The following is a 12,464-nucleotide window of genomic DNA, read 5'->3' as shown; positions in this document are numbered from 1 at the left end:
ATGAGGTGTCATTTGGGATGACATTTGCACCACTCACAACTTTTCTCCACATTACTTCGTGTATTGCCACGTCCTGGATGACTCGCTGCCCGAAGGCTTTGTTTACATTGACTTTTTTTGTTGGGTTTGAACCACAGCTACAGTTATAACCTCCGCTCGTCTTTCCCGCTATTACAATTGCAATCGTTATGTGTCGTAAAGCTTCGGGAGTTGCCTGACCACGTCCCGATTCCCGCAAGCAGTCATGTCCGCGTGGACGAGCATTTAGTGAGGAGCCGGCGAGGCTAAAAAGGAAAGTTGGAAGTCGGCGAACAGCAGGTACGCGTTCACGCTCGGCCGAGCGCCGAGACCGCAGATGACCCGCGGTGGAACCCAAATGTTTACTGGCAGATGCCTTTTAAGCCAGCGCTGCTTAGCTGCTCACGGCAGCGGAAAAATCCCGGCGACGGCCGCCTTCCACCTGCAAAATCTTGACCTTTTCCACAAATGACGGATGAGCTGGCCGCGCTCGCCGTGATCGCATCCTTTTTTTTCCGTCCCATTGAAGATTGGTTGGTTTAAAAAGCCTCCGATTGACAAGGCGCCCACTCGCTTCGGCTTTGGCCTTTTTTATTTTCTTTGACTTTTTGAAGTTGCATTTTTTTAAATATAATCAGGGTTGTCAAGGCAAGTCATACTTTTTAGAATCAATGAAAAGAAGCACTGATTGGAGCTCTTGCGCTTTTGCCAAATTGATGATTCGCACTTGGCTTGTGCGAAGCAGTTGGCATCACGAGTTTCACCGCTTGCCTGTTTCAGGTTCGCTGCTGGCTAAAAACGTGATGCTTTTGTTGCTGGTTGTGTGGATTACTGCCAATGTTTAGTGCTTTCTTTCGTTAATATTTTCCATCACACTACTAGGCACGCAGATAATTTGAAGTTGTTTATTTTTTTAGGATTAAGTGGTGTTTTCTTTTCAAATAAAATAGCATTTTTCAAAAACAAATGCAGTGAAAAAAAAATTTTTTTTTCCACCAATTTATGACATGCCTTTCTTTCGACATAAAATGTCTTATTTTGAGATTTACAAGAACAATTATTTTCAGGTTTATATTAGAATGCAAATTGTTGTTCATATTTGCTTTCACAACAAGATAGTTGCAATCTGGCATCTTGCTGATGTTAGCTTATAAATGCTAGCCCACTCCTGATTGTCGTACGTCTTTGATGTTAACAATCCTGACGACGTCCAAACATCGGCGAAGTGGCTCTAAGGCTGCGCTTTGAAGCGCTAATGCGACGACACTCGGCTATCGACTGCTCTGCTAGCGACACTGGCGGCCTACGGCAAGGTCAACAAGTCCTCCGCTGTCACGCAGGGACCCGCCAATTCCCGACCCGCGGTCGCCGGGAAGGTGTTAGCCAGCCTGTCAGGAGTACTGACGCGATGAGCGGGACCGGCCGCATCCCCGAGGCCCTACCTTTGAACTTTGAACCCCACACCGCCGCCCACTCGGACCTGCTGCCCCCGGGTCCGACCTTGTCCGAATAGATCAACGGACGTCGACGGGGTGAAAGGTAAACAATTGGCTTTGGGGGTATTGGGGGGGTGGGAGATCTGAGCACTAGCATCAAGAGGAGCTGCCAATCGGAACTAGCACCCACAGAATATCCGGTTATATTTTATATTTGGATATTGTTTGGGGTTTTATTAGTTTTTTTTAGAAAAAGGTATTTTTTCAGTTAGTGACAAAAAAAGTTTTTACGAAAAAGTCTGGTTTTCTTTTCAAAGCATATTTTTAACTGCAAAAGGGAAACATATGAGTGAAATGACAATACATTTAAAATTCATTTTCAAGAAAATCATTATGTTTTCATAAAAAAAATTAGCCCAAATATCCTATTTCTTATTTTTAAAAGTAGTATCTGGTGTGAGAGACTTTGGTTCGTTGGAGAGCGATTTTTCATAAGTCTCTGACCGTTGGACGGGTCTACGAAAGCCTCCCTTGATGGTGCGGCTTAATGCGACGGCAAAGGGTGGAAGGAGAGTGGGGGGTGAGGAGTGGGCTCACATCACATCACCAGGGAGCCGAGTGGACCTGCTAAATAAATCAACTTAGGTTTGAGGGCCCGTCGGTGTTGCTTCGGCTGCTCGGCGAGGAGGTGCGGGCGAGCGAGCGAAAGGGGGCGGGGGGTTTCTGGTTAGAAGGGATGCTGTTGAAAGTTTGACTGGTCGGCGCTTGGCTCCCAGCGGGCACAAGGACCAAAGACGCCAAACACTCTGTGATTCTTTCAAACATTCAATATATTCGCTTGGTGTGAAAGGGCCCCTTCTCCATCTTCTGCTTCTTCTTCTGTACATTAAAGTGGCGGGACTTTCCCATTGGCTTTCCATCAGCGGCGCTTTGAAAAGTCCCGCTTAATGATTTCAAGCTCTTTTAAGAACTTACTTTGGGACAATTTCTTTTCATGTGGAGATGAGTGAGGGGCAAGGGGGAGGGAACACGAGGGACTTTGGAATTATCCGACTTTAGATGGAACATTGCTTCTTTGCCGTCTAATTGGACACGACTGACTTTGGTTTTAATCCACTCGCCACTGGTTTTATTTGCACGCTGACTTATTTATCACAGACACGCCTCGCCTTTGGCTGCCGCTGTCTTTACTGCGGTGAAAATGAAGGATGCCAACAGGATCAAGTCCTCATCTTCCCAGATTGGATTGGATTTTTTTTCATGACAGAATATATTTGCATTTTTTTTTTTTTACCAGGCGAACTTGGCATTTTTCAAGAAAAGAGATTCATAAGATGATCTAATTCAGGGGTCTCAAACTCCAGTCCTCAGGGGCCGCATTCCTACGTGTTTTCCAAGTTTCCCTCGTTAATCACACCCGATTCAAATGATCAGTTCATGCTCACGTTCTGCAGGAGCTTGATAATTGAATCAAGTGTGTTTAACGAGGGAAACTTGGAAAACATGTAGGAATGCGGCCCCCGAGGACTGGAGTTTGAGACCCCTGATCTAATTGTTTTATTTTTGTTGAGTAAAAAGTAAAGTTTCTAAAGAATTAAAAAATATATATCGAGAAAGTCACATTCTTCCAAGATTTCATTAGAAAAAATATATATTTTGCTATGGATAATATCGGCAACCTCCATGAGTACAGGGACACCTTATAATAAGGCCAGTATCGGCGTGATACCGATACCTAGGATCGATACTCAGTCATCCCTAGTTCAGTTAGTTGGGTTTCCTAGTTCGGGTTTCACATTTCAATAGTTCAACAAGGGAACAAACTGACTTTGGAAATTGCTGGTTTACTGAAATCAGCGATCCAAGCCCCCAACGGCGTTTGGCATTTTGACAGCGTTTGATGTGATTGGTGGCTCGACGTTGACACGCTTTCGGCTGCATTTTGTCAGCTGACGCTCCAATTAAACGCTCGACTGAGGGATGCGTCACGTCGGCTGCAAGCGTGCGAGCGGGAAAACTAAACAAAAGGTGTGTTGGGACGAGAAACAAAAGGACAAATTCCCCGCGTGCTTCCTCCCAGTTAGCAACTTAATGGTTGTGTTTACCTTCGCGCGCGCACACGATACACACGCACACACATCGAAGGCTTCCTCTCAAGGCTCTGCTTCAACATACTGTATTTGACTCTAGGAAACATTGCATCCCGTCTCATTTTCCCCGTCACTTGCTCATTCCCTTTGTTCCTGGGCCGCTGTTAAGTTTGCCGCACTTTGCCGAGCGGCGGCAGACGTGTCTGGAGGCGTATCGCCGGCTGACAGAGGCTGCCGTGCACCGGGGCTGACAGGCGGGAAACTCTTGTTCTTGCTTTTTTGTGCCGGCGCTAACACAACACCCCTGTGATTAGAATCTCTTTCTGATATCACCCGCAACATTTCCACGCGGCGGCGAGAGGCTGCCAAAACCGACAAGCAAACGCGGCGTGAGACGGGATGGGATGGGATGGGAGGAAAGGGGGGGGGGGGGGGGCGATGGCGCGAGAATAGCGGGTATTTAAAATATTGAAGCCCTGACTGCTTTATTGTGAGTTTGTTTGTTGATTGCATGCTTTGGAAAGCAGGGCAAAACAACGTCAGCGTCCAGCGGCAACACGGCACTGCACGTTGCTACGAATGGATATTGCTACGCGCAAAACCAAACAGCAGAGTCCAGCGTAAAATGCACAGAAATATTTTCATACATCGTGCGCAAGCATCTGACCTTCAAGGAGAACTTTGCAATTTCCACATTTGCACTGACCTGTTATCTTGGGCTTCTGGAGAGTTGCTGAATCTGTGGCGGAATATCCAAATCCATACATTTGTTTCCTAAATCACTTAATATTCAGTGTGAAGCACTTTGAATACCTTTGGAAAACAACAAAAAACAACTCTATATAAGATGAACAATCAGAAGCAGCGAAAATAACAAAACATTCTTGTTCGGTACGAGTCGCATCAGTGGTACACGGGCTCCCTCCAATGTCACAAAATACTCCCTGCCTATACAGTTCAGTTGTATTTAACCTTTTATGACTATATATCTAATCTTTTGAGAAATATATTTTCAAACTTTTATTTTGGTATACTGCCCCTCCCAAAATAGCAAACCGGGAGGGGGGGCGCCCCTCCCCCACCCTGCGCCACTGCAACCGTCACCCACCATCACACAACAACAATGCCCGCAGACAACAATTTTTAAGTGGCGCTTCTTCACCGTTCCGCATTTCCACCTGCGTCCCAGACAAAAGAGTCATTTACATTTCCTTGGGCAAGGCCCAAGCCCCCCTCAAAGCCCCCCTCCCGCCCATGCCGCCACCTCCATGTTTCACTCTGCTCCCCTGCTAACAAAAGCTTATTTAACCCGAGGTTGGATTACACCGGCGAGGTGATTGCCTGGCCCTCTTCCAACACCCCCATTATCAAAGGGGCGGCCACCTTCATTAATGTATTATTAACGAGCATGTCACAGTATCGTCCCCGCCGGGCCGGGTGTTGGGGGTCCGTCGGGCTAATGGCGAGCGAGAAGGGCCGGGCAAAGCGGTCCTTCACTCGCCGTCATCCTTCGTCGAGCCCCGGTAGCAATTAGCTAAATTGCATATTTGCACTGTTAAAGACAGCGGGCTTTAATTGAAAGCGACTCCCCCACTGAGACACACACACACACACACACACAGGTGGCCAATCTGTCAGCACAGGCCACCTCCCTCAACCTTTTATAATAACAAACGCTGCTAACAAGCACCTCGCAGACGAAGCAGCGCATCAAAGAGCTTCTCAACAAAGCGAGCACGTGAAGACATGCTCGCGGGGCATCCGAGTCGAGTGGAATTAAGAGTAAATAAATGATGAAAATGCAATAAGTGACAATTTGGCGAACAGAAGCAACACGGCCGTAATTAAAAGACATTGAGAAGGTGCAGCAGGGAGCAAAGATGACACTACTACTTTTTTTTTATTCAAGATCTAATGAGACTTTCTTTGATATCGCATGATCCACGTTGAGATTTTTTTGTTGTTGTTGTTTTGCTTGTTTATTTGACGTTAAAGTTCACATCGTCACGCGGCCAAACCCAGAAAAGGGCTGAGCCATGACTTTTCTTAAACACAATATAGATAACCCATTTACTGCTTGATTTTATTGTTTGGTGGCCACTGGGTGGCACTCTTAAAATGATTTTTCTGTGAGAAAGCTCTGCATGTTTTATTGCCCGATACATAATTCTGGTGATTCAATTTTTTTTTATAAAATGCTATTTTTAAATCAATTGCTATTTTGCCTTTTAGAAAACAAGACGTTTCTTGGAGGTCTAGAACAGATTAATAGCATTTCTACTCATTTCAATGGGGAAAGATGATTTAAAACAAGTATTTAGGGTTGCAAGCGCAGTCGACAAATTCAACTCGTATCTCAAGGCGTCACTATATTTTTTTGGAGAGGTACTTAAAAGTTTGAGAACCAATGGTCTCTATGGTGTAACATTGTTGCCATGTTTTTGGATATAAAGCACTGGTGGGGGGAAAAAAAGAACCATATTCGGCCCATGATCGAAGAGGAAGTCATTTTCAAAAGGGTCTAAGTTAAGCCTCTTTTGCAAAGGTGCCCCCTTTCCCTCCCCTACTCCTTCCTTCCTGTGCTCTTCACACTCCCGCCCGGCCGCCTAATTGACTTCATGTCTGTTCACGAACTCGACGGCGCTCTCCACCTGCTCGCGTTCCATTCACGGCGTAACACCCGAATTCTCCCGCGCTCGCACTCTATTAACGCGCACACAGCCAAGTTCAGCTCCCCGCTATTACAAGATCCAATCTCATTTTCAACCCAATTTAACCCGGACCACCTCAGAGCGGGGGGAAGGGGAGGGGGGGGGGGGCTTCGCCAGGCTTACTGTAATTAAACATACACAACAAGTCAGAGTCAAGAACATTTTGGTCCGAACCATTCGCCCCAATTACAACACAGTACAAACAATACTGCACATTGACATCCTCAGAGTGATTCGATTCACTTCAATAACAATGCGATTCAATCCCAACACTGTAAGATTCATGCCAACTGAGTGACCTAGGCACAAACAGTGATTCTCGTCAATCACGATACCGTTCCCGCCAATTCACCCCGATAACGACCCATTCACAAGGTATAGAAAGTGACTCCCGTGAGCTGTGATTCATTCCAATCGGTATTTGATTGACTCCGATAATACTGTGATTCACTACAATCCCAGTCGCTAAGATTCACTTCAATTCAAATGCTTTTTACTCAATTCTGACTGCAGTTACATGATGCTCTTAGAAACTTTATAAGGCTACTTTTAAGGTTTCAAAACACTTAACTCCTGCAAAAATATGACCAGATTCATGCCTATTATGCTATAAATTTTCAATATGTAGAAAGCTTTGTGAGGTGATTCACTTAAATTAGAATGCAATTAGATTCGCTCCAATAACATTAAGCTAGGGCGTGATTCACTCGTATTACTATATAATAAGATGCATAATATTCGAGTGTCTAATATTCAAGTGATTCCTGCATTTTGATTCAACCTTCGAGGTGCCCAAATTATGATGAATAATTCAGTGGTCTTAATGCACTCACTTCAAGTGACCTACATAAATGCCTTCAATCAATGATAATGAGTTTTTTTTACAAGCAAAACAGACACCAAGTTAGTCTGAAGACCTTCTCTGAAGAATCTATTCTTTCTTGCACTGCACAATAAACAACTTTACGAAGCATTCCGTGCTTCAGCTATGCGCAAGCTAGGCATTTTCCGACATACGAGTCAGCCTTAGCACGCTAGCGGCCCGGGGTGGGAGGAGGCGGAGTATCACGCCGGGACTTTGCTCCGAGCTCCCCTCGAGCGCATACAACAGATCGTCAGCCACCGCGCGGCGGATCCGTGTTTCGCCAGCGCGCCGACACCGGCTCGCGTGTGATAGCGACGACTCCCGTCTGCTCTTCTCCATGGCGGTTGTCGTCTTCTTCCTCGCAGCCGTGGTGACGTACTTAGCGAGCCATCTGTGGCTCAAGTGCAGCGCAGTTAGCCCACTTTTACACGCATTAGCCCGTCACGCCGCAAGCATTTTTAGGGCGGTACTGAAGCCAGCAGCTTTTTACTGTCAATCAATAATTGATATAATAATTAAGGGCAAAGCTAGAACTTGGAAGTTAGAGATTGAAGAAAAGATTGTAGATGCCACAGCAAATTGGCAGCAAAGCACTAAGGTCTGAATGAAACAACTCACTTCAATGTACATCCGAGACATAAAAACAGCGCATAGGTGAGTTTTCCAACGAATCGCAGAATGCATGTTTCCCTGACAAATCAGTAAATAGGCAAATTTGTAAATATTCAAGGGGGAACATGTGGGAGTTGCCATTATTTGCAGTTCGACACGACATCCACGCGACGCGACTGTTGTCGTGGGGTGAACACATGGTCTCAGCCGCTCGCACCCAGTCCTCATTTTCACCTCATTCGCACCCGCAGGGAAGGCGGCGTTGACGCCGCGCTCGGGTCGTAGCCCGACGGCGCGCCCCCCTGCTGTAGGTAACACCTCAGAGCATCTGTCAAGCAGCGCCCGGTGCCTATTCATGTCGCTTTCGTGACGCAAACATGGGGATGGGGGTGAGGGGGAATAGTTGAAATTGTGCTCCGACGCCATTTTTGAGGGAAACAAACAAATGCTGCCGCACTCAAGTCAAATATCAACCACAAAAACTCTTTGGCAGCGAGATGCCACAAGATGGCGACACGCATGGAACATGTTGAAGGCAACTCAAGGCCTGTTTGTCAAAGTGCTGCTAGCAGCTAATCGCTAATAGCGTCGTTCAGCTTCCCTTTAGTGGCCGAGAGCCGAGCTTTTTCTTTGCCGCTCTGCTCGTATTCCCCGAAGTGGAAGCGTGTCCCCTCCGCTTGCGTTAGCCCTCTTTATCCCGAGACTTCCACAGCGCCGAGACCTTCAAGCGCTTTGCGACATGTCGATGCAGGCGCGCCCCGGTCGTGCATTATTCATCATCTAAACGCTGCCGTCTTATTGCGGAGCAGTGATCCCCAAGTCTGTTTTTCCCCGTCCGGTCCGATCCTTCATTAGTTGGGCCTGATTGAAAAACATTATTGTTGTTCCGAGGGCGGCATTTGAGTGACAAGGTGACGCTCTTGACTTGCGTTGAATTAAAAGCGGATCCACCAGTGCAGGTTTGCCGATATTGGAACGGACATTTGCATATTTGCTGCGATATTAAAAAAGGATTAGCACAGCAGAGCACAACAAGTGTAGGGAGGGGGGGGCTTCATATCATAAATGACAGAGGTTGGAAGGAGGGGAGTGCGGCCCCCACATTCCCGTATGGCAACCTGATTAGTGCTTCTTAATTAGGACAGCTTCTCATCTCCGTCCTCATGTTCGGCAGGAGTTAAGTCCCCACATTCAATATTTACTCGGCACTCCCGCACTTGTAGCGCCACTTTCTACGGTGTGGGAGGGGCGGAGGGGCTCCTAGGCAGGTTCCTCGTGGAATTATCTCGGAATGTGCAGGTGCTAACCAATTAGCGAGCTGGCATTTGAAGGACTTTTAATTAATATTTAGTCACACAGGTAAGGTCGGAAAAGAGCGGGAGAGCAGCAGGCACTTGACGGAAATGGAAAAGTGAAGGGCGCGTTTGAAATGTCACTCTGAGTCACATCGGTGGAGACCAATTTTCCAGTTTTGTTTTTTTGGTGGTTTGGGATTGCACTAGTAACCACCACACTGTACTAGCAACCACCACACTGCAGTAGTCAACAGACTTTTTGCTCCGATTTCGAATCAGCCGTCATTATTTTTCATTTGATTCTAAATTAGGATATGAAATCATTCAACTTAGTCACAGTGCAATTGCCTAAGATTATGATGCAATACTATTCAGTTATGATACAAAGCATTTAAATGTGATTTGGTCAAAAATTCCTCTTCGCTATTGCGATAGCCCTTGCTTATGGTGTTCGCACGCAAGTGACGATGTTGTGGAGACGCACGACTAAACAATAGCACACTAGCCCGGCAAAGGTACGTGAACACAAGCGCGCCTGTGGCAAGGCGTCACGCTTTAGTGGCCGGCTAACGTGCGCCTGCATTCACGCCCCGAGGCAGCCGCGGGGTTGCCGGCCGGCCCGGTCGACGTGTTGGATTATTGTGGGGGGGGGTGTCCCAAAGAGCCTCACCCGGGAGGATGGCGGGTGGCTGCTGCGGCGGTTGAACTTTGACCCTGGTCCCTCTGGCATCCCTACCACGAGGAAAACATGATGAGGTCACGGCCTCCGATGTGATTGGAAAAACGTCATCAATGTTTCATATATGCTCACCGGTCCACTATATTAGGTACACTGTCCAATGAGAGCGAGTCAACTGTACGGAAGGGGGTATTATAGAACAAAACCAAAATATCAAATTTGACAAAAAACATGAAAATACAAAATTTGAGAAAGGGATGTTTTTGCCGCAGGCTCTTCCTTTTTCCCGGGCTCCAAGTCACATCGTACCTCAGCGATGTATTTTTCTCCTCCCTAGTTTCCGAGTAAGGGGAGTGCATACTAAGTGCGTGCTGATTGGAAGTCGCTTGAGCACAATTAAAATATGTTTGCTCTCCCTGTGTTAGCGCCTACTGACGAAGAGGAGGAGGAGGAGGAGAAGCAGGGAAGGGCGGGCGGGGTGGAAAAAAAGTCATATTAGCAAAAATAAATGTTGGCGGGCAAATTGTGGCTAATGAGTCAAGAGACTGCGCTGGTTCACATGCATTAAAAGAGCCATCATTAGGAAATTAGGGCCCAGATTAATCCCGTTAATGACACGCCGGCGCTCCTGGGAGGGATGAGAAGAAAAAGATAGCGGGCCCAGATGTCGGCGTAAGACGGCTCCCCCTCTCTTCCACTTGAAATGCAAAACGAGAAGGGGGGGCGGGGTGGGGGTCTCGTAGTCGACTGCTAATGAAAGCACATCCTGGAGATGAGGGGCGAGAGACGCTGCAAAGAGGATGGAGAGAGAGCAAGAGAGAGGAGGGAGAAGGGAGGCTGGATAAATGAGAAAAAGAAGAAGAAGAGCGCAGGATAAGACTCGGCAGCGGGAAGTGTGATGTCCCCAATTAGGTGGGATGTCGCCCCCCGTCTGGGCCCGCCGTAATAAAGCCGTCACTCGGTATTCGCCGGCACACGGCTCCGACACTGTTAACATTCTAATATGTCGCTGGCGCGTGCGAACATTAATTACTTTGGCCATTTGGACGCCGCTCGCTGTTTGCTCCCCGACGGAAAACGTGAGCTCGGGCTTAGCGGCGCTACATTAGGAAATAATACGCCCTATTTACCCGCCCAGCACGCCTGCCGCCTGTTGACTTTTGCGTGCAAGCACCCACACGCACAACGACTGCCTCAATTTGAACTCCATCTTCTTTCTACATGTGTAATTTATACACCAGTGCCTTGATTTCAAAGGAAATATTCTGAAAAATTAGATGTACGATGGGGGATGTGTTTGTGAAGGTAGCAGGCTGGTGAAATCTGCGCTTTGACACGGGCCATGCTACATTTACATTTCATTACAACTAATCTCAGGCCCATCGGTCCAGGCTGATAACGGTGTTCGTTGTCACCTTGGTCGGACAACTTGTTCTCCGAATCTTATTAAATCGTAAATGGAGTCTATCGTGTCGTGATTGGAATGAACTGTAGTCAACTCGTAATAGGTGTGAATTGTATTTCTATTGGAGGATTGGAATTGGAGAAAATCGAATCTTCTTGTAACTGGAAAGAACTGCGTTGCCGTTTCGTTGGATAAACGGAATCCTTTTGAAATTGTAGTATGTCATAATTGGCAGATATCGTATTCTCCGTGGAATTAATCGTATTGGAATATTCCTATCTTTTAATTGGTGTTTTATTGGTGTAAATGACATGATAATTGTTTTATATGTTACTGTAATTGAAAAAGATTGAACTGTATTGTAATCCCTACTCAAGCGCCTGACGTCAGGCATTCAGCCACACCCCTTAAAGGCACAGGAACAGTTTGGGCACTTTCCAAAACCTGTTTATTTACAGCGCATACTGTACTGTGTGCATGGCGTGTTTTTGCTTTGTGCTGTGGCCTCCCTTGCGTTGCGGTGGCCATGCTTGTCTTGCATGCATTATTGATGCAGCGGGCGGAGGCAGGTGCGGCGGCCCAGGAGAGACGGCGGGCTTGTGCAGCAGCGACAGGGAGTCTCTGCTATTCAACCACCTAATCAATGTTAACTCGCGCTTTCTGTCAGCCACGCGCCCACAATTATTGCTTCATTGCGATGGTAAAATACAGTGAAGAATTAAACAGTTTTTGCTATATCTTGTGTGTGACTTGGCCACTTGGGAGCAGTATAACACATCTGTATTTACGGAATACCGTATGACAACAAGCCAACAACAATCAATAAAATTGCATTATCGTTTGCAAGTGGAAGATTCCCTCTAAATCGGAGGGTACCGAGCCCCAACTGCCCCCCCCATTACACCGCCCCTGCCTTGTACAGACATATGCGATTTCTGTGGGCATGATTCCCGAATGCATAAGCGTGTCTAAAAGGTAAAATACTCGAATCGGTGTTGAGCGGGCGAGCGGACATCCTTCTGCATGCTGGTATGTGAGATGAGATGAGATGAGATTAGGATTGAAATTGGCTGCCATTATGCAGCGAATGATGCTTTTAGAAGAGGATCACACCAATTTCACTTCAAATGGACCCGATTCATTCATTGGCTGGAGCCAAACATGCATCGGAAGTCACACACTGCCCCCCTGTGGTAAAAACCATTTATAGCTAATCACTGCTACCATAGTGGAGAGGGAAGACATTTTTTCAGGAAGACATTTTTTCAGGACACGATGGAATATTTTTTAAAGATATCACAGGTTTTTTTTAAGACATGAAATACTTTCATGGTGTCATGGACTTTTTTTAAA

Source organism: Syngnathus floridae, chromosome 13 (assembly GCF_059516105.1).
Source record: "Syngnathus floridae isolate MCC-2025c chromosome 13, RoL_Sflo_1.0, whole genome shotgun sequence".
Classification (NCBI taxonomy): domain Eukaryota; kingdom Metazoa; phylum Chordata; class Actinopteri; order Syngnathiformes; family Syngnathidae; genus Syngnathus; species Syngnathus floridae.
Note: the sequence above shows the minus strand (reverse complement) of the source record.